This window comes from Camellia sinensis, chromosome 10 (assembly GCF_055761805.1).
Source record: "Camellia sinensis isolate YWXY chromosome 10, ASM5576180v1, whole genome shotgun sequence".
Classification (NCBI taxonomy): domain Eukaryota; kingdom Viridiplantae; phylum Streptophyta; class Magnoliopsida; order Ericales; family Theaceae; genus Camellia; species Camellia sinensis.
In genome coordinates, this window is record NC_138970.1 from 22,710,758 (window position 1) to 22,733,756 (window position 22,999).

The window sequence follows — 22,999 nt, forward strand, 5'->3', positions numbered from 1 at the left end:
ATTGTATTTTTACAATCTTGAACCAAACCGCAATGGTGGGCTTTGCATTGAAGTGAGAGGATCATATAAGGCCATGTTGTTCTATATGGAAAATTCTATTTTAAAAAACAACGTATTAGCTTGATCAAACACCAAGTGCCACTGGATCGGATTACATTTGTATAAAAAATAATTAACAAATAGTATAACTTTAAGGAAAATGAGTGAGAGCACTAATTAGTGCTGCCACTAATGATGTGGCAGTGGGCTCTACCATGAATAATTTGATGTTTTGACCTTGGTGTTTTATTTTTTTTCTTTTTTTATTGAGTACCATGTCATTAGTGTTATTTTAGAGTTCTAAAATTAGTGGTCTCTATCATTGTTGGAATTGGGCATGTACTTAAATTGGGAATTTAAAGTTTTTCTGTTTTTATGCCCAACTTATCCTTCTTCAATCCATTGGGTGCATGTTGGGCATCGTTCTTGTGTGTTACTTGGTGCACAATGAATAATTATGAAGTGATAAGTGAACTTGTGTAAAATGATCAAATTGTCCTTAACTAGTAATGTACAAAATCTGCTTAGTAAATGTCTGCTATTGAAACACTTCACTTTTAAACATTTCTCTTTAGCTGAAACTGCTGTATGTAGTAAGCAGATTGATGTTGCATTTATTTTTCAGGACTATGCACACTAATTGTTGGACTTCATTTGCTCCGTACCTGGCCAATGTGTATGTTGCCCTAAAATTTGTTGCCACCCTATTAATTCTTATAGGGCAGTTGAGCAAATATTCTGGAAGCTTGCTTTGAATGCAACTCATGCCAAGCACTGCCAGTTGGTTGTTGAGCAGATCCTGCAGGCTCAGTTAGTCCATCAAACCTCAACTAATGAATTCTCCTACACTTCTAGTTGCTTGTGGAAAAATTGACGAGGTCAATGAGTGTTGCAACCAAGTTTTCCAGAATGCTATATCAGATGCTGCAAGAGAAATTGCTTTGAAGGATTATGGTAATTCAAGTTTGCATGGGCCTCATGTCTTGTCTGAACAGTTCACCATGATTGATGATTGTAAAAGTATTGTCTTTCAGTGGCTGACTGCTAATGTTGATCCTTCTTCTATGAATAGTGTGCTTAGAGGACTTTCTAGTTGCAGTGAAAGCAAAGGTATGCATTTGCAGATGAAAAGAAGAAAAGAAAAGAGAATTTCATTAAGAGTTCTGTTTCGTATTGGTTGGGAAGGCTAGTTTAGTTGTAATGATATATAAGTAATTGCAACTTTTTGTGAAGAGAGAAACGATACAAGAAAATAAAAGGCATTGTTTTCATTCTGCCTTTGTTGTAATGATATATAAGCATTGGTTCTACCCGCATGATCTCTAAAATCTAAAATCATTCATTAATTGCTGCTTTATTATTAATATCTGTTCTAAGTTTATTCGGGAATACCAACACCAACGGATAACTCATTTATCTTCTTTTCGTTTTAAATCATTTACCACCTTGCCTAGTCTGCCCACTGGTTCTCCCCGACATGCGAAATGTTACCAAAGAATGTGGAAATGTGATAAGTAACCAGACAGCTTGTAGCAATGCCATGGAGAGTTATGTGCCTTGCTTGCAGGAGCAAAGCCTGATTACCAACTTGCAAGCCTTGAATTATGCAGCATTTTAAATTTGCAGTAAGCTAATCCCACAATGTTTGTAATCTTTGTCAAATAAGCCCCAAGGATTTCTCTCTTCGAGGTCTGTTACTGGTCACCCTTTCAATTTAGTGAATCTTTTCCTGTTTTAGGTTAGTGGTTCTTTGGGTTTGATTTGCTATTTTGGTGGAATCTATTAATGGGAGCACCAGTTGCATCACCAGGTAATAATTAAATGTTTAAGTAGTTTTTCTCCAAATTGACAATTCTGAATTTTATTTTCCTTGTAGTTAACTTATCTACTTCCTGAATCTTCTGTGACTAGAAATTTTCCCTTTGATTGCGTGTTTCTTCCTGTTAATTTTCCGGTTCTATAGTTATGTATGATGAACAAGACTAAGATTGTAAGAAGTATTCCAAGGTTGTGATATATAGTAGACTCTCATATTTATTATAATTAATTTGAAAAAGAAGGCTTTTAGTATTCTTGTCGGATTTATAGTAGAAGCTATGAAATCCGTGGTGTGCTAATTGCAGCTGCCACACTTCCAGCACTACCCAAAGCATCGTCTATGCAAAGTGGTAAGAGAATTGTTATTTGTAAGTTCATATTGGCCAAACAGGTGTTATTGATCTTATTATCTTTTTCAGGAAATACCCTTCTAAAGATGCTTGGCATACGAAAGGTTAATTATATCTAGTGTATGGTAAGCGGTGTTAATTAGTTTGGCAATGGGAGGATGGATCTTCACCTTCTTGCTTTATGGTGTCGTGCCACCTCCTACTTTTACTAGAAGAAACTCAAGCTAATTTCTGATTGAATGAAAAAATTAGATGGATGATTTAACTTATTGGAGATACAAAATTTGAATAAAACTGTTGCCAGGATGAGCCACTTCATTAGATACTTGAGAGCTAACTTCTCTTCTTCCCTCATCTCTGCACTTGTTTGCCCCGACCTTGGATTTCATATATGGATATTTGGCATTTTGGAACGAACACTGATATCCCTTTTTTAGCTATGCTTAAAAATGTTTCAAGATCACTTTGTGGCAGGGCCATTGCAGTTTTTACATTAACTTTTCGAATTGGCAAATATGGGAGGATATTACTTTTTGGATAGGGTTAGCCTACCTCTCACTGTTGCATCTTGCTAGTAACTTGTTTTTCTCCATGGAAAGCTTAGTTTTATTTATTTATTTATTTTATTTTTAATGGAAGATCCAAAAAATGAGCAGGACTTAGTTGAGTCAGAACTGAACTTATTTTTTCCAATCAATTTTTTTGGTCCACTATATATTTAAACGAAAGGTTGTTTAGGATTTGAGATTTTCACACATTGTGGTATTGACGTCGGCGAGTTGATGTTTTCTTTGCTCATTGCTTCCTCACTGGTTCTCGGATTGCTTATTTAACTCTGTTGGCTATTCTTTGCTTCTTTTGTCACGGTAAAGAGTTGATGTTTTTTCTACTCATTGCCTCCTCGCTGGTCCTCAGATTGCTTATTTAATTCTGTTTGCTATTCTTTACTTCCTTTTTATACAATCCTACAGAAGATGATCTTTCCACCAAACAACTGAAGTATGGTTAAGGCTTTTGGTCGCCCTACTGGTTTGTATTTTATCCTTATTGCTCAATTATGAAGCACGTGTATGGATATAAGTACTGATACTAGTATAATACGGGTACGTTGATACGGTAAAATAAAAATAATAAAAAACTAGAATACAGGTACAGCTTGATATGTTTATAAAAAAAAAATATTTATTTTTAATTTGTAGCAATTCAAAAATTGATTGAAGGGTTAATTTGTTAAGATCCAACCTACAATTAACATTTGATGCCAAAAGTAAAAGTATAAATCAAAATTAAATGTCATTATATTAAATAACTTACAAATTATAGCTTAATTTTAAAATCATGCTAAGCATAAAATTAAAAATAAAAAAGAAGTCTACTGTAACGAATTTTGTCTCTGTAGTAGAAGAAAATATTATTTAGACTGAGATGCGATACGACTTAGATACATTGTAGATACATATGAGTACACCAAAAATAAAAATAAAAAAAAATTTAAATACATGTGTCAAGTAATATATGCAATGCAATGGATATGTATGTATTAGAGAGTTGATTGAGACCCCCACTCTCCTCCCACCCCCACCACCGCCACACACACGTGGGATTAGTGATTGAAGAAGAAAAATAATAAGTAAATAAATAAATAATAAATAAAAAATAAAAAATTGGCCAATCAACACCCACCGGGGGCGCTGGGGTCTCCCCAGTGGGGGTCCCAAGCTTTTCTCTAAGTTGAAAGATACTTCATCGTTCACTAAAGAGCATAATCCATATACAATTATTCTTGTTTTGTACTGTTATTGTAGCTTCGTATGCAATATTCTTGGCAGGTATAATTTGTTTTTAGATAAGCTAGATCAAAGCCGTTGTGATGAAGACTTTCATTTAAACGATACACCAAAAGTGAAGGTTGAATCTTCTGATGCCGTGCTGTAAGAGGTACTTTAAATTGGAGTATGAAGATTCCCTAATCAAATGTATGCCTTCACATATATATATATATATATACTAGCGTATGTCCGTGCCTGAAGACACAGCGTAAATAATGTTAGGATTAGAATATAATTGTAATCCCAATACTATTTAAATTTCTTTTTTAATTTGATAAAATCACAAATTTATTATAAAATTTTGGAGTTCTCACAAAACTCTTCACGAAAACTCGATTTTGCTTATATAATAAATAGCTAGATAGAAAGATGTGCCTAGCATACATACAATTTTTACGGACATACATTCAATATTACTTTTGCTTATATAATTATATGGAAATTGTATGTATGCCCGTAATGCCCTAGTGTATTACCGGCATACAAGCATTATATAGAAATATGTGTAAAATATATTGAACAAAAAGAAGAAAAAAAAAACAAATATAGAGAAAAATAAAAACGGGACAGAATAAAAAAAATAAAAAGAAAAGAGAGAGGAATGTGGGATCATGAGATAATGGAAAGATGAGTGAGAAAAAGAAAAAGTAAGAGAGAGAAGCGGAAAAATAAAAAATATACATGTAGGATATTTTTTGAAAAATATATCGCAGCCGTTGTTTTATAATTTGAATAGATCTGAACTGCCCAAATGTTCTAGTAGGACAAATGTGTATAAGACAAATTCAAAAACCATCCTATTTTATTATATAGATATATTAGTGTATGCCCGTGCCTGAAGACACGGTGTAAATAATATTAAGATTATAATATAATTATAATCCCAACACTATTTAAATTTATTTTTTAATTTGATAAAATCACAAATTTATTATAAAATTTTGGAGTTCTCACAAAATTTCTCACAAAAACTCAGTTTTGCTTATATAATATATAGTTAGATAGATAGATGTGCCTAGCATACATACAATTTCCACTGACATACATACAATACTGCTTTTGCTTATATAATTATATGAAAATTGTATGTATGCTCGTAATGTCCTAGTGTATTACGGGCATGCATACATGCAAAATATATTGAACAAAAAGAAGAAAATAATAAAAATAAACAAATAGAGAGAAAAATAAAAACGGGAGAAAATAAAAAAATAAAAAAATAAAAAAAAATAAAAAAAAGAGAGAGAGAGGAAGGCGGGATCATGGGATCATGGCAGGATGGGTGTGAGAAAAGGAAAAAGTAAGAGAGAAAGAAGTAGGAAAGTATAAAATGTATATGTAGAACATTTTTTAGAAAATATATCTCAGCCATTGTTATATAATTTGAACAGATCTGAGCCATCCAAATGTCCTAATAGGACAAAAATATGTTGAAGATTCAAAAATTGTCCTGCTTTATTAAAATATGTTGAAGATTCATATGAGGTCTAAACTTATGAAGTCTATCAGGTATTCAATATATTTAAAAATAATAATTAATTGTCAAAATTCATTTAATTTGTGGACCATAAAATTTATTAATTTAATCTATATTACACATAGTAATATCTGACTCCTAATTATGGGATCACAGGCTTTTCCATATAATATGAATAAAAATAAGTGAACAAAAATGAGAAAATAAAAAAAAACAAATAGTGAGAAAAATAAAAATGGGAGAAAATAAAAAAATAAAAAGAAAAAAGAGATGAAGGCGGGATCATAGAAAAATGTGTGAGAAAAAAAAAAGTAAGAGAGAGAAGCGGGAAAATAGAAAATGTACATATAAGATATTTTTTGAAAAATATATCTCAACCGTTGTTTTACAATTTGAATAGATTTGAGCCATCCAAATGTCCTAGTAGGACAAATGTGTGTAGGAAAAATTCAAAAACATCTTACTTTATTATATAGATATATATATATATATATATATGGGAAATGATTTGTAGCCCTAAAAACCTCACCCCCAATCCCCCTAATTTCCATTTTTGGCAACTTTTTCCTTTTTTTTTTTTTTTTTACTTAATATGGAAATTAGGGGGATTAGGGGGATGTTTTTTAGGGGGATGTAGCATGACCCTATATATATATATATATATATATTCAGATGATGCTTTCAGTATTTCTAATTATGGTGATTGTGTTGGGTGTGATGCTATAGTAAATTTCAGCTAAGTTCTAAAAATACCTCAAAATACAACCAATAGTGAAATTGCATTTGTGTGGAAATTAATGCTTCACAAAACAAGGTAAACGTTTCTTTCCTGTTTTGAGTAGTTAAATTTGCAATGATTACATGGATGCCTGAATGTTCTATTTGTAAGCATATCATTTTGTGGGCTGATTTATCTTGAGACTCACAGCATCATTGGAATAAGAGAACATAAAGTAAAGAATTTTGTGCCGAGAAAGGAATTGATGCATTCCGTACAATCAATGTTCGTCCCCTTTTGTGATTTAAAGAAATTTTAAAAGATTGAAAATGAAGGAATTGATTCATTTGGTAATCTCATTTGTTCGGTAATCTCCATTTTTTTTAAATATTAAGTTTTTTGTTTTTTATTTTTTATTTTTTTTGTTTTTTGGTGATCTCTTTGGAAGATGTCTTTTGGAAGATTCTACTTTCAATAAAAATTAAAATTAAAAATTATTGATAACGATAATGTATGTCACACAATTTTGAAATCATTAAAGAAAAATGATAAATTTAATAACAAATTACATTAGTGATCCTGGCATTTTGCCTCTTGTGTCATTTTGGTCCCTATATTTCAATTGACTTAATTTTGATCCTTAATTTTAAATTTTGTATCAATTTGGTCCAATTGACAATGTTGTTATTGTTTTTGACAGAAGATAATCACTTAATTGATTGAGATTGACGTACTGAGTTGAGTAAGTTTATAATTCTATTCTCAAAACTATGACACATGCCACTTATATGAATATATTTGATAAAATAAAAAATAAAACTAAGAGTTGTAATCAATTGGACAAAAATGAAACAAAGTCATAAAATTAGGATCAAAATCGAGCCAATCAAAATTGTAAGAACCAAAATAATACAACAACAAAACTATAGAAACTATTGTCATAATTTACCCTAAATTTAATATATAATACGTCTTGAAAGTTAACATAAATTAGAGGAGACATGTGAAATGTGTTTATAATCAAATGTCATATATAGATATACATACATATAAGAAATAAATAATAAGAAGAAAAAAATTGGTAGAATTGGGATTGTTGTAGAATCGGGATCATAGTGCGATTCTACACAATTTTATGATAAGGATTGTGCTTACTTATCTTACTAAATTTAAGATCCTAGTGCAATTCAAATCATTTAGCCCAATTGAAATTGTTGAATCGTAAGATCTTATGGATTAAGATTCTAACAACCATGATGAGAATCCTTATATCTCATTATCTAGTAACTAATTTGACTCCCCATCATCTTGATCACCCTACAGCATGCCAAAAAATATTTAGTGTGTATTTTTATATATGGTAAATTAAAGAATCAAATGAAATGGGTTGAACTTTTTAGCTCAAGGATCTAAAAATTTAGGATAAATAATGTAAATGGTCCCTATAGTTTACACGACGTGTCAATTTATTTTTTGTTATTTTAATTTGCTAGATTTTGCCTATTAATTTAACGGATTGTGTTATATTAGTCCAATAAATAACGAACATTAGGTTTGGTGGATGGAAACTCAAACGATGTGCTAATTTGGTCTCTGTCAAAATCGAGCAAATTAAAATAATAAATACCAAATTGATGCATCGTGTAAACTATAAGGACCAAATTAACATATCATTTGAGCACGTGACAACTTTTCCGTCTACGAACCTAACAATTGTTATTTATTGGACCAATATAACACAATCGATTAAATTAAGGGACAAAATCCAGCAAATTAAAACAACAAGGACTAAATTGATACATTGTGTAAATTAAAGGGACCATCTGCATAATTTACCCAAAAATCTATTGTAATAGATTTGTAAAAACTATTTTACATTTAATTATTCAAATATGAAGTATATTAATTTGAAAACTAAATAGATGATGTTAAATGGAATAAGTTTGTTGTGCTTAATTATGTTTGTAACCATGTAAATGGACTGGCAGGTTAAATTGAGTACCATTGAAAAATTGGCCATCTCTTGAATGGAGAATCTGATAGAGATTTGGCGTGGGAACCTTCAAGCTAAACTAAGAGAGATGACAGTTAAATGGTGTCCTAAGCTCTCAAATATTCTTTTCCCATCCAATTCAATTAAGGGCATGCAAAATCTTGAAGTACTTGAAGTGGAGGTCTGTCGATCTATTGGAGTAACCTTTGACCTTGAAGGAGTTTGTTAGGTTTTATTTCTTGGCAATCCCGTTTGACAAAACTCCTTTGAGTTGTAATTTTATTTCGCATTTTTATTTCAGTGAGGCTATGAGTTGTTAGATGCGAATCCAACCCGAATCAAGCATTTCAGAGAAGTTTGTGATGATAAAGCTTTCAAGATTGCCACTTCGCTGATTATGACGGGGATCGAGCTGGGATTGGAAGCTCTCAGCATCTCTGCAGTCGCCTGCAAAAGTACTGGATAGTGTGATTTGCCGCTCGAGCGGCAAAACCGACGCTCGAGCGTAGAGCCTGTATGAAATCACAGAATTTGAAGTCTCCGCTCGAGCGGGGAAAAGGGCGCTCGAGCGGACCGCGCGATCCCAGATTTCCAGATTTGATTAAAGAGTTGGTTTTCTTCTGAAATTAGGATTGCTTTGGTTTTCTATAAATAATTGGTTTTCTCCCAACACTAGGGGGACTTCTCCAGATCTTATTTTTGGATCTTAAGGTTTATATCTGGAGAGATTTTGCTAGTTTTTCTTTGATGTTTTGATAGAGTCTTCAACTCATGTTCTAAATAGAGTACATCAAAGGTTGTGTTTTGTTCTACAAAAGAGAGTGTTGTTCTTCAGTTGTGTATTCTGAAGAATTCGAGCCTGAAGTTGTGGTGGAATCCAGAGTGGCTCATCAGAAAGACAATTCTGTGGTGAAGATGGGGTTGGAAGAGGCACATAAAGGTTGGTTCAATTAGGCGTTGTGGATTCGCTAGGTAATGGAGAGTATACCTGTGTAATTCCTTTAAATCTTCTTAGTGGATTGTTCTTGTGGCTGTTGCCCGTGGTTTTTTGATCACAATTGGAGGTGTCCAATTGTGGTTTTTTTCACGTTAAAATTGTTGTGTCTCTTTGTCTTGATTGTTTGATTGGGATTGTTTTATTCTGCTTAAATTTGATACATAATCACAAATCAACATCTAGGGGATTTCTAGATTTTTCAGAGTTGTTTGGGAAGATGGCATAGAAGATATGGCACTCCCTTCATTAAAAAAAGGTGGAACTAAGCCATCTACGAAAGTTGACACATGTTTGGAAAGACAATTCACCAGGAATTCAAGACTTTCAGAATCTAAGATCCTTAATAGTAAATGATTGTGATAGTTTGAGAAATCTATTCTCACACTCTCTAGCCAAACTTCTTGTGAAACTACGAGAAATAGAGGTAACTGAATGTAGTATGATGGAATCAATCATTGGAAATGAACCAAATGCAGATGATGCAGTGATAACAAATATGATCATGTTCCCTCAACTGAGTAGTCTTAAACTCAGTGATTTGCCAAACCATAGGAGTTTTTGCTTTGAGGCTGAATTATATGTTTGAGGGATCGTTGTTGAAAACACTACATATAATCAACTGTCCCCAAATGAAAATACTCCCGTCAGCATTTCAGCGCAAGCTAGAGCAACAAAGGCAGACTTTCCAACCTCATCTCAACTCCATCTCTTGGATGGAAAGGTACATTAATGAACTTTAAAATATAGCATTCACTGTTAATCAATTATCAATTCCGACAAAGAAAAGTGGATGGCAAACGTGTGTTTTTGAAAATTGACCAACAATTTTTTTGGGGGGGTGACAAACATGATAAATTGAACATGTTACAATTATCAGATTGAAATAATATTTTTTGCTTGGGAGATTTACACAAAATGCCCTACAAAATAAACGATTTAGATATTTCGATAATCTAAATAATTTATTTTGTAAGATTTGTGCATAAATTATCAATAAGAAAATCATATTGACATGATAATCATAATAATATAATTTTATCATATTTATGTTCAAAATAATGGAAGATCGTCCAATTTTTTGAATCCATTTTTTGAAGACAAAGTTGATAAAATCATATTGTTTTAATTATCAAATTAATATGATTAGTTTATTATTATTATATTTTATGATCTATACACAGACTTTTATAATAATTAAAAAAAAAAAACTATTTAGGCAGCATTTGACATAAACTAAATATTATATATGTGAGGACATGATTTGGTGTTTAATAGTATGGTGGTTTCTCCTATCACAAAATAAAAATAAATTATTCAAAGATGTGAGCAAAATTTGAAGCCAAGATCTTAGGTTTCTGTCACGACCCAAACCCGGCCCTATGGGTTTAGCACCGTAACCGGCCAGTAATCCGAGATTACCGAAGGCCTGCTTAACAGTAGTACAGTAAAACAGAGTTCAGGGCCCGGCGGAAGCCAATACAGTAAATGAATAATGTCTATTGAGCTGTGACAGTCTGTATGCCAAAAAAATTTTTCTCATGCATTCATACAGACAAACAGTACAGCCTATACAAAATTTACAGTCACACAGTATAGGGACTTAATCCCTTGATAACAGTACAGTTAGTAGCTGACAGTCTATACAGTAATCCAAACAGTGTGGAGACAGACGGGGGAAAAACAAAACACCCCAAAGCCATAGCATGGCAACTCGGAACCTCGCAGTGAGGCACAAAGGCTGGCTTAACAAAACTGGAGTCTAACCCACGCTCCTAGCTCCGATCTGGCAGCTGAGCACCTACATATATATATAAACAGTGAGCTAAAGCCCAGTGAATAACATAATGCGTAAAGGGGTTATGAATGAAATGTCCTTACAGTAATGAAATCAGTTCATTAAACAATACTTCAGTCTTTCAGTCAGAACAGTTATTCAGTCATATGCGGTACATCCATTAGCATAGCAGTAAACAATAGGTCTTAAAGACCGAACAGTAATGATGGCCATCAATCAGTAAACAGTAGTGGTTCCACGAGGGAACCGACAGAGATCTCTGTAACAGTAACAGTAACAGTAACAGTAGATGCCAAAGATGCCACAATACAGTTTAGAATATAGGACATACATTCATTCAGTAAACAATATCAGTTCGGTAAACAGTTCAGTTCAGTATTCAGAAGATAATCATTTGAACATATCTTTACACAATTGTTACTCACAGAGTTTGGGCTACAGTATGCTAGAGCGTGCCTCCCCAGTCGCCAACCTTACACAGTTCACAGGTTGAACACACACTAAGCTACACAGTTGGGAAATATCATAACTTAATCTCTAATTTGCCTTGGTGTGTTCTACATCTATATCCTCAACAAGATGTCTAAAACTAGGTCTAAGAATGCCTAGAATGGGATGCGGATGCAAAGATGTGATCAGAAAACAGTTTTAGAATATTCAGAAAAACAGAGTCCCGCTCGAGCGCAGGTTTACCCGCTCGAGCGGACATGCAACAAAGGTACACGCTCGAGCGTCAACTTTCCCGCTCGAGCGTACTGTAAAAGTACTGGATGGGTGAAATCTCCGCTCGACGGACGCTCGACGCCCGCTCGAGCTTGAGACACATGACTCCGCTCGAGCGCCCAATCCTCCGCTCGAGCGGTCTGTAAAACAGTGCAGAGATACTGGATGCTCGGATTCCACGCTCGAGCGGAACTTACCCCGCTCGAGCGGAAGTGCAAAATCTGGAAAACCTAGATTGCACCTCCAAGCCAAAAACCAAGTTCAAAAGCATCAAAACCGATCCTCTTGGGCTGAATTTCCAGAAAACACTTGTAACCATATAGAATATCATGATTCAAAGCTCATTTTTGAGTAATCAAGGCCCAAGGGTGTTTAATTCAAACTCAATTTCAAACCAATTTCATGAACAATATGAACATGCAAACATGCATGGATTCAAATCATTTTGAAGTTCCAATTTGATGCTCTAAGGAGCCAATTGATCCAAAAACAAGTTGAAAACATGGACCATTACAAAATTATGAACATGCATGCATCATTTTACCATGAATTCAACTCAAAACTCATTAATTCAAACATGCAAGCATGAAATGAGCTCTATAACAACATGTATGAACTAAAACATGGCTTAGCTCTACAATTTAACATGGACCATCCAAGAATTAGTTCAAACTCAAAATCAAAAAGATGAAATTCATACCTAGGTTCCTTGAATGCAAGTCTAGAGGTTCAATTAGGCACTCAACCTTCAAGTTCTTCAATTAGCAAGCAAAACTCAAGATGGAAGACAAGTTCTCTCACTCTCTCCCTCTCTTGGTTGGCTAGAGCAAGAAAAGGCTGAGGAAAATGTTTGTTTCAATGAGTACAAGGCTCTAGTATGATATACTAAGGGGCCCACTAGCAATGGCAAGATGGTAGATAAGCCTAGCTCTTTAATTAGCTTATTCTAATCTAATTTAATCATACCTACTCAGTTTTCAGATAAATATACCATAAAATCACATTAATTATGAGGGTCATGGAACATCAATCAATTCCCGGTTCGGCCGCCGATAAGGCCTTCAATTAGCAGTTTAAACATAAAACGTGAACAGATCAAAGAAACAATCAAACAGATAGAATACAGATTAACATACATACTCAGTCAATTCAGTTCCAAATTTCAGTCAGTCAGTTCAGTACTTTAACCAGTCCAATTATCAGTCATAATCAGTTCAGTTTAACGGTAATCGATGTTTATCGGTAATCAATCAGTCATTAATCGGTAAACAGTATGAGGGTTGTTACAGTTTCATTAACAGCACTATTATCATTTAGACAATATACATATTATGATATTAATTTCATTATTATTTGTTTTTATGTTTACTTATATGAATTGCATGCGCACTGCGTGTGCCACCCACTAGTAAACTAAATAAGTGCACTTTATTAAGATAAGTGTGCACTTATTTGGGTCATCTCATCTCTCTACTTTTCTGTACATTTTTTTATAAAAAAAATCAAAAAATATATTTATTTAAATTATCTTAAACAACTCCTTAAATTACCAAAGTGGGACTTGTGATAAACGTAGGCCGGCGCCCTACCTAGCCCAACCACTCTTTCAAATTTTTTAACAAAGATTTATTATTATTGTTATTTTTTTGGGGGAGGAACAAACAAAGATTTATTAGGTAAATAAATTTGTAAACATCAATTCTTGCAGTTCTCTATTCTAGTTTATTAATGAACAATAATTGGACAAATAGATAGTACGTGGGCAAAATGACAGATTTGTGAATAAATAAGTAAATATTATATGATATTTCAAATTGTTGTTATCACTATGGATAAAATAAAAAAAAAATAAAAAAATAAAAAAATAAAAAAAATTTGAGACAATTGCCTCCCAAGATTTTAATTTTAAACTTAAATGATTGACCCGAGTGTTCTTTATTAAACTAATATGTTGATAATATGAGATGATAAATTGTGTTAATTCCCACCCTGATTTGATCATAACTCCCACTTGATTTGAACAGTTTGAGATGTCCAATTAGTCAATCAATACCCATCTTGTCCAATTTTCATGCCATGCACTCCGTAATTTGTGTTAATTTTGTCTGATGTATAAAGTGTGCCCTATGGTATTTCTATCAGAGGTTGTTTGTCGTATTGTTAAAATTATGACAAGTTGAGAAGATTATCTTTATAAAAAATCAAATTGATTTGAATATTATAGTTACATTATTATATTGTATTTGTCTTTAAAATAATATACAGTATATAAACAAATGTGATCTAACCATGTAATTATAGTTGTCCAAACAATTTGATATTTTACAATGATGATTTTCTCAATAGGCTTCGATAGGAATGGCTTAGATCATTGAAGTTGGCCTCATGATGGGCCTAGAAGGCTAACAGCACTGTGGGTGATTTTCTGACCACACTGCTCGCTTAGTAATCAGTTGGAGAGCACCGGCAAAATAGATGGCACCTGACTAACCTGCAACAGAAAGAGAAGATTCTGGCGGTGGTTCGTCCACCCGAGGACACTCCGACGACCAAGCCAGTATATCTCTCAAAGATAAATCAAGTGCTAAACTCACAAGCTTGAGTATCAAAAGCATACCTTAGACCCATGGGGGTGCCTCTATTTTATAGCCAACATAAACTTAGTCCCAATAGAAGCCTAACTTCTATGGACTCAGGATTAGTGCTAATCTTGGACTCCCAGTAAGATTAGGATAAACTCTCTAAGAGTCTTATCTTAATATAAACTGAAGTCTTCTCCCAATTTAGGACTCTTATCCATATCTAGGTTGAGTTCCCTCTTTATTCTAGGACTCTTGTCCTTTATCCGCTTATCTCGGATTCCGATAGCTTCGGAGATAACCTCGGCCTTGCCGAGATCACCTCGGCGTCATGACCAGGACACGTGGCACCTTGGCTGACACGTCGACATCACCTTGCCACGTGTTGATACTCAGAAAATATATCTCCACACGTTCAATTAGTTTTGCCAACCGAATAAAAATGTTACCCTAATTTGATATACTATCAAAGATTTTTAAGTCTATTTAATCTTACTGATTTATTCCTACTCAAATTCTCCATTCAAAACGCATAATTTTTTTTTTTGATTTTCTACAGTCCATAATTTTATATTATTACTCGTGATATTGTGACAATATGACTTTTTGGATCTTCTTGAACCTTCTTCGGGAAAAAAATGAAACAAACTATAGTCTTAACTATGATATTAAAAAAAATAAAAAAGATTTATAAATAAATTTTTTATATACACAACTTATCAAAAAATTAGGTGGGAGTAGCAAAATTTAGGGAAACCTGTGTAATTTTTCTTTTCTTTTTTTTATAATACTTTCAGAATGAGATGGTAACTGTCTAACAGATGTTGGGGGGAGAGAGTTGGATGTGTAAAATTTAAATAGAAAAGGCAATTTCTCTATTTAATTTTTGTCTTGAACCACTGCTTTACTACAGTTTTTCCTGATGATAGACTACCGTACTATAAAATTTATTTTCAGATTCCATACAAGCTCTTGTACCATATTGAGTCTGACCATTCTACTTTAAAGTTGTGTTTGATTCATGAATTTAGATTGAAATTTGAAAATAGAAAGAAAAATGAAAAATATGTGTGAAATGTAGGTAAAATATAATTATATTTCATTCATATATTACTTATATTTTCTCTTTTTCTTTTCAAATTTCTCCTCAAATCCATCAACTGAACACGATATAAGACTATTTGGATGCTGTTGTTTTTCTTTAATTAAATTCCATGCACAAAACCAGTCTGTCCTAAGTTTAAATGCTTCACTTTCCTTGGCTATCGTTCAAATACTAAGATTGTGTTTTGAATCATGGATTTATATAAAAAATTTGAAATGGGAAAGAAAAAATATGAGGACAATGTGAATAAAGTATAAGCTAATTTTTTTCTTCATTTTTTCTTTCCCTTTTCCCTTTTAAATTCGTATCTAAATTCATAATCAAACACAATGTAGAAGATACTAATGATTTAATCTGTTAAATGTTGACTTACCAAGAAAGAATTTAACCGTTGTTGGGTATCTTACATTATGCAAGTATTTTATAGGGCACAGAATATCATTTTGTCCCCAAATTATCACTCAAAAATTAATTTAACATTTATTCTTTTAATAATATCAATTGATTTTGAATTAATTTTACCACCACCATTAATGGTTGTCTATACGATCAAATGAAAGTTGTTGATATGACACCAAAATTTCATTTTCTTTCCAAACTATTCCCAAAATTCCTGAATAAAATGAAGTTTTGGGTAAAATAATTGTGTCACTAACACTAACACAATTAAGTTTAATGGACTTGCAGTTTATTTTCAGAGACCCTTATTTTGCCGGCATTGGAAAACTTTCTATCACAGACATAAATGGATCAATAGAGATGTGGTACAACCAACTTGAAGTTGACCGCCTTGACAAAGTGATTCATGTTGGTCCAATTTTGTGGGAAATTATCAAATGTGATCTCGTCGAATTTAATACAAAGACTACGATATCTACAACGGCTGAAGGTATGGTGATGTGATTCACTGGAAACAATATTTGACCTCCAAGGGTCGGTACGTGCTGGTACTAATGGAACCACTTCAGTGTGGAACTTGAAAATCTTCCGAGTCTCGTGTGTATTGGAATTTCAGAATCCCAAATTCATATCTCCAAATTGCGTGTGGATTTTTGCCCCAAGTATCGAGGTAACCAATTATACTTCTACGCAAATATGCTTCTTTTGTTCTAGTTGTTTTCCAAATAAAATTCTCTCAAGAAAGCAACTTCACTACCCTATATACTTGCCACATTGACATTTTCCAAAATGGGAGCGGTTTAAGGAAGAAAGTTCTTTCCAACATTTTCTTCATCTATTCATCATAAAATAGTTGATCTAAAAGTCACAACCGGTGATAATCGTTAATTGTTGAATTGTTGGATGGAAAAAATAGTGCTAGAGAGAATTCAAATTTGAAATTTAGCTGTTGTCATCCATGTTTTAGTTACAGTCTATTTTGGAAAATAGGTTAAAAATTAACTTCTTAATTTTTTTAGATTTTTTTTTATTCGTATCATCTCTTTACTTTATTAAACATTTTTTCAAAAACAAATTAAAAAACTGACTTTTAAGCTACATCCAATCACACTTTTTGGCTTCATTTGCCATAAAACACGTGATGATTGAAGCTAGCACCTTGAGAAACCACTCTCATTTTGTTTTTCCTAATAACTCAAGAAAGTGATTTCACTGCACTGTACTTGCCACGTAGTTATCTGAAATAATAATAACAATAACGACAAATTATGCTAGTAGTTCCAATATTTTGATCTTTATATTATTTTTATTCCTATAATTTTAATTAATTTGATTTTAACTCTAAATTTATAAAAAAAAAAAAATTCTCAATTTAGTCTAATTGCTTATAATTGTTAGTATTTTAATAAAAAATACACATATAAGTGACCCAAGTCATGCTTTTAGAGTCACTTGTGTACTTTTTGTCCTTTTACGAAAAGATGTGCAGAAAAGTAGAGAGGTAATGTGATGAAAAAAAAAATAAAAAGATAAAAAGATGGATTATTTTTGAGTTGCCAAACTTGGTCTTACTCAACTTAGTGAGTTAATTTAAAGTAATTTAATGATCAATTTTCGTCAAAAATATTAATGCTGTTATCAATTGGATTGAATTGATAGAAAATCTAAAATTAATGAAAAATTGAGTCAATTAAATGTGTAGGGATTAAAATAATATAAACTGCACAATATAAAGACTATCAGTGCCATTTGCCCTAACAACAATAAGAAAATGCTACATATAATTATATTTTTAATTATCTCATTTTCTCATACACAAATAAATGGGTTGCATATGTATTTATGAATATGAATTCCATTTTTTTTTTTTTGTGTGTCTAGAAATGATAAAAAGAGGTAAAAAATAAAATTACATATAACATTGCTCTAATAATAATAATGTCTCCAAAAATACCAATCCTTAATAAACTATGTGAATGTTCTTAATCTTAAGATATTATTGTTGTCTCCAACAATTGGTATAATTTCTGAAATTAATAGTATATCCTCCAGATTTTGAGCATTGTCTATACACCAATTTCTTAACAACGTGATAGTCACCAACATAGTATTGGTTAGCAATAGATTAATTCATTAACTTATGCTCTGTTTGGATATTTGGAGAGGGATTTGAAAATGAAAAGTGAAAAAAAAATTAACTCATATTTCATTCATATTATTCTTATGTTTTCAATTTTTTATTTTTCTTTCCAAATCTTTACCCAAATTCATGATCCAAACACAAGGTATAGTTTTAAGTAGGAATTTGAAAAGAGAAAAAAAAAAAAAAGTAAGTGAAATGTGAAAGAAAATATAAGTTAATTTTTTTCTCTATTTCCATTTACCTTTTTCATTTTCTCTTTATCCAAATTTATGATGCAAACACAACGCAAATGTATGTACTTGGTTATCTTTGTCTCTTTGTCTCTTTTTTGTTTTGTTTTGTTTTTGTTGCTAATTGACAGAAGATTAATTAAAAATTACAAATGTATCTGTCTATACGATTATATAAACAAAAATATAACGTGGTAATTGACACTCTAACTCTCAATCTATTTTTAAAAAGTTGAGCGGTTAGATAATTTTTTTTTTCTTCTTTATATTGTGGGTCAAAAGTGATTGTTTAAATGACCTAATAGCTAAGTCATTCTCATAAATGATATTAGATAGGAGAGGTGGTGTTGACTATTAGCTCTATATATTTTTAATTTTAGTAACAATAATGCTAGAGGATCACAATTTTTGTGGCCACAATGGCTCAAAACTGCCAAAACGACGTCGTTTTAGGTGCAAAACATGCCAAAATGACATCGTTTTAACAGTTTTAAGTCATTGTAACCACAAAAATTGTTACCCTCAAACATTTTACTTTTAGTAATCATTTGATACTTTGCCACATGCAGGTTATGACGTGGAAGAGGAGTAATATTTACCATTTGCTGTGGTGCATCGCCAATCTCTTCATAGAAAAGGTATGCACTATTACTATACACACAAAATAAAAATAAAAAATAAAAAATTTAATAATAATAAAGTAAAAGTTAAAAAAATATTACACCAAATGCCTCTTCATCCTGTTGATGAACATACACATACTGTGGGTTTATCTGTTTATGCTCATATCTTTAAACTTTTAGTATATATGTATTTGTATTTGGTTTGAGGCCTTCCAAATAATATTTTTTTGGACAAATTATACTAATAGTCCTTATATTTTAGTTTTTGTGTTATTTTGTTCCTTATAATTTCAAGTCATTTGATTTTTATCCGGAATTTATGATTTTGTCATAATTTGGTCCAATTGATTATAATTGTTAACATTTTTTTTTTTAATGAAAAATGCGCACATGAAAGGCATGTGTCTTGCTTTTATGGTGAAATTGTAAACTAGATTAATTCAGTAAGTTAATCTCAACTAACTCAGTGATAATTCTATGTTCAAAAAATTCTAATGACGTACGTTATCAATTGGACCAAATTGACCCAAAATAAAAAACTAAGAATTAAAATTAAGCCAATTAAAAGTGCAATCAAAATGATACAAGGGGCAAAATGTAGAGACTATTAGTACAATTCACCTTATTTTCTTTTAAGAATCTTAACACACTGCTAAACTGTTTCACTGTGTGAAGTAAAGAGCAGTATTTTTTGTTCTTTGGTGGTTTACAGAATTCCTTTGTGTGAATTAGAGAAATAGTGGTTTTTTTTTTTTTTTTAGTTAAGAAAAAAGTTGTAGTAAATAGAGAAATTTCCTCTGCAGTCTGTTCAATTCTCCTAAAATTGTTTGAGGGATCCTGAACAAGGATAAATTAGTAGACTTAGGTTGGCCAAAGTTTAGACAGAATCCATCAATTTTTTTTTTTTTTCATATATTGCAGCTTTCATGTTACTATATACAGAATTCATTTCATTGGCCAGGTACGTTCAAAATAAACTGATCTTATATCAAATGTAAGAGTTTATTATTATTCTCTAATTTAATGTAAGTTTATCTTGTTCAAATTATGGTGATTTAATTATCAAAAATAATTCTCTAACCAATATGTTTGTAATGGTTTCTTTTTCTTGTTTTTTTCTTCCCCGACATCCTACCATCACCTCCACCTCCACCACCACTACAGCACACCATAACTATTAGTAACCGTTATTTCAGAGTTCTAACTAAATATTAGAAAATATTTTCTATGTATTATCCATGACTTTTTTTAAATATATATATATATATATATTTCACATAAAATATTTTACCAAAATAAACGGAGCATAAATTTATAAAATTAATTACATTTATAGACAGTACAAACACATTAATCTGAAATTGTGTCAAGATGAAGTCTTAATCGATGGTGTTTCATATTTATATATATACACACAAAATCAGGTGTGACCATTTGTTCAATAATTAAGACCTTACCTAATAACCTTGAAGTTATGGATTCAAGTCTTGGGACCACCACTTTGTGCATTATGCCAAAAATTAAGTGTGTACTAATTGAGCATTTTTTTTATACACATAAAATCATTGAGTTAAACTCATTATTACTAATTCAGTAAAATATTGTCTTTAAATGCAATGCCAATTGAGTCCCAAAGAAATGGGTAAAAAGTCACTGGGATGAGTTCAGTTCAATTAGATCAAATGACAGTTGAGTTTTTTCATACAAAAATTCCATCTTAGGTTCAGTGACTCATTAGGTTACATTTCTGAAGAAATGACAATCAATTGCTGTAAATCTAATTTTGAAAGTGCCATAGGTAGGTATTGTTCTCAATAGAAACTTTTGTATGAATAATTATTTGCTAAAGCCATTTTCTTTCCAAACTACCTTTAAATAGAAACATTGTACAATGAATGGGGTTCTCAACAATTGGCCTTTTGGATTGTACAGTTGAGTTAGATTTGTGGAGTCAGTCAACCACACATTCCACTATGAGGATTTGAACCTCTCATTTTATAAACACAGTGGTTAAGTCAGTCATAAAAATTCAAATTCATTCAATAATTAACAACATTATTTTATCATCTTTGCTTTCAAATGAAATGAAATTTATTTTCTTGAAGATAAAGATGATAAAATCATGTTATAATTATCAAATTAATCTAATTATATTTAGGAGTAATATTACAATGACCATGTCTTTAAGCTATATAAGGTTTAGTATCTCATTTATCATAAATATGTTGGTTGAATGAATCCCACCGCTCATGTTTGTTACCAACAATACAATGATGACACATTCCATGATAAACCAAATAAGGTATAAAGACATGATTATTGTAGCATTACTCTTAAAAATAATTGAAGAACTATTGAGAAGCCCAATAAGAGCTCTGTGCAATCCAAATGGAAAAATTGCCGACAAGCCCATTACTGGTATAAATAATTTTTCCATTTACTTTTTCAAAATTTCAAGACAAAATTTATTAGGAAAAATTACACTAACCTCCTTTGAGATTTAAAAAAAAAATAAAAAAGAAAAGTAAACTATGCAAATGGTCATTATAGTTTACACGATGTGTCAATTTGATCTATGTTTCAATTTGCTCAATTTTGCCACTTAATTTAAAAGATTGTGTCATTTTAGTTCAATAAATAATGGTTGTTAAGTTTGGTGGACGGAAAGTCTACACAATATGTCAATTTGGTCCCTGTAGTTTACACAACGTATCAAATTGATCCATATTATTTTAATTTGCTCGATTTTGACAGAGACCAAATGGACACATTATGTAAATTACAAAGACCACATTGACATATAATTTGATTTTCTGTCCACCAAACTTAACAACCATTATTTATTGGACTAAAATAACACAATCTCTTAAATTAAGGGGTAAAATCGAGCAAATTGAAACAATATGGACCAAATTAACACATTGTGTAAATTACAAGAACTATTTGTATAATTTATCCCCCAAAAAATACAATAAACTTCGCAAATTTAGCATAATTATATTAGACTCTCTTAATATTTTAATTCACAAAACACTTAGCCATTTTTCATTGATAATTTATTAATCATATGGATTAAAAATTAATGTTATATCTTTTATATTGAAATTTGTATTTTACATTATTTATCTTTGTGTTAGAGAAGTCTATGAAATTAATAAATTATGTAAAAACTATAGGAGTTGTATTTATCCTTTAAATCTTAAGGAAGGTCAGTGTAAATAGATAGATATTTAGCTCTTACGTGAAATCACATTTATTTTTTTTTTTGTGTGGCATCTCCTGTTTTTAATTTCTTAACAAAAGACGTAATATGTATTGTTGAGCATCTATATTGCATATACGTTTGACCTCCATTATTAACTTGATAATAAATACTTATCTGTAGCTAAGCCTGAAACATGTTGCACCCAATATACACAAGCACATTGAATGTAATAGCTTTTAACTGGCCTTTAATGTCTTTCATTTTCAAATTTGATTGCAGCTGCATTCATAGGTATGCTTTTCTTAATAAAGAAGTTGGAGAAATAGATTTTGGCTCTACTTATGAAAAAACCAAGGCTACAAGATGTTCTTATATATGAACAAACTATTTAGCTGTTACAATTACATTTTATCTGTTATTGGGTTTGTATAAAGCACATTGAATGTAGTTGCTTTTAATTAGTAGGCATTCATTTTCAAAATTTGATGTTTTGCTAGGTATGTTGTTCTTGATAAATAGGAGGTGTGGGTGGATCTACTCAATTTCTATGAAGATCAAAAAGCTGAAGAAGTAGATAGCGGACCTATTTATGCATAAACCGGCTACAACTTTACAAGGTATTCTCATTTATGAAAAACTGTTTAGTTGTTATGTTTTCATTTAACTTTTGTCCAAACTTGAAAGAAAAAAATAAAAATAAAAATAAAAACCACTATTGTCCCAACTTTGAATAATTTGTTTGCTATTATGGCTTGGTTTGAGAAGTGAGTTGATTTTTTAACTTTTTGACTTTTTAAAACTATTTTAACCTGGGATTAAAAAGTTTTGAGAAGGACTTTTGGCTTTTTTGTAAAAGAAATAATGTAATAATTATGAATTAAATGTGATGTTTTGTCTAATTGGGGCTAAAAAACCTATTTTGTATTTTGTAACTATTTTAACCTCAAACCCACCCAAATCCACTTCCCAAACAACC

At 31.5% G+C, this 22,999-nt stretch overlaps 1 long non-coding RNA gene across 1 annotated transcript; it reads left to right on the top strand.

Moving 5' to 3' along the window:
- The first annotated feature begins 18,724 nt into the window (after positions 1–18,724).
- On the top strand, positions 18,725–22,616 carry LOC114317097 (uncharacterized). Its single transcript, XR_014341823.1, has 2 exons — positions 18,725–18,833; positions 22,521–22,616. It is a non-coding gene; the product is annotated as an uncharacterized LOC114317097 (long non-coding RNA).
- Positions 22,617–22,999: the final 383 nt, after the last annotated feature.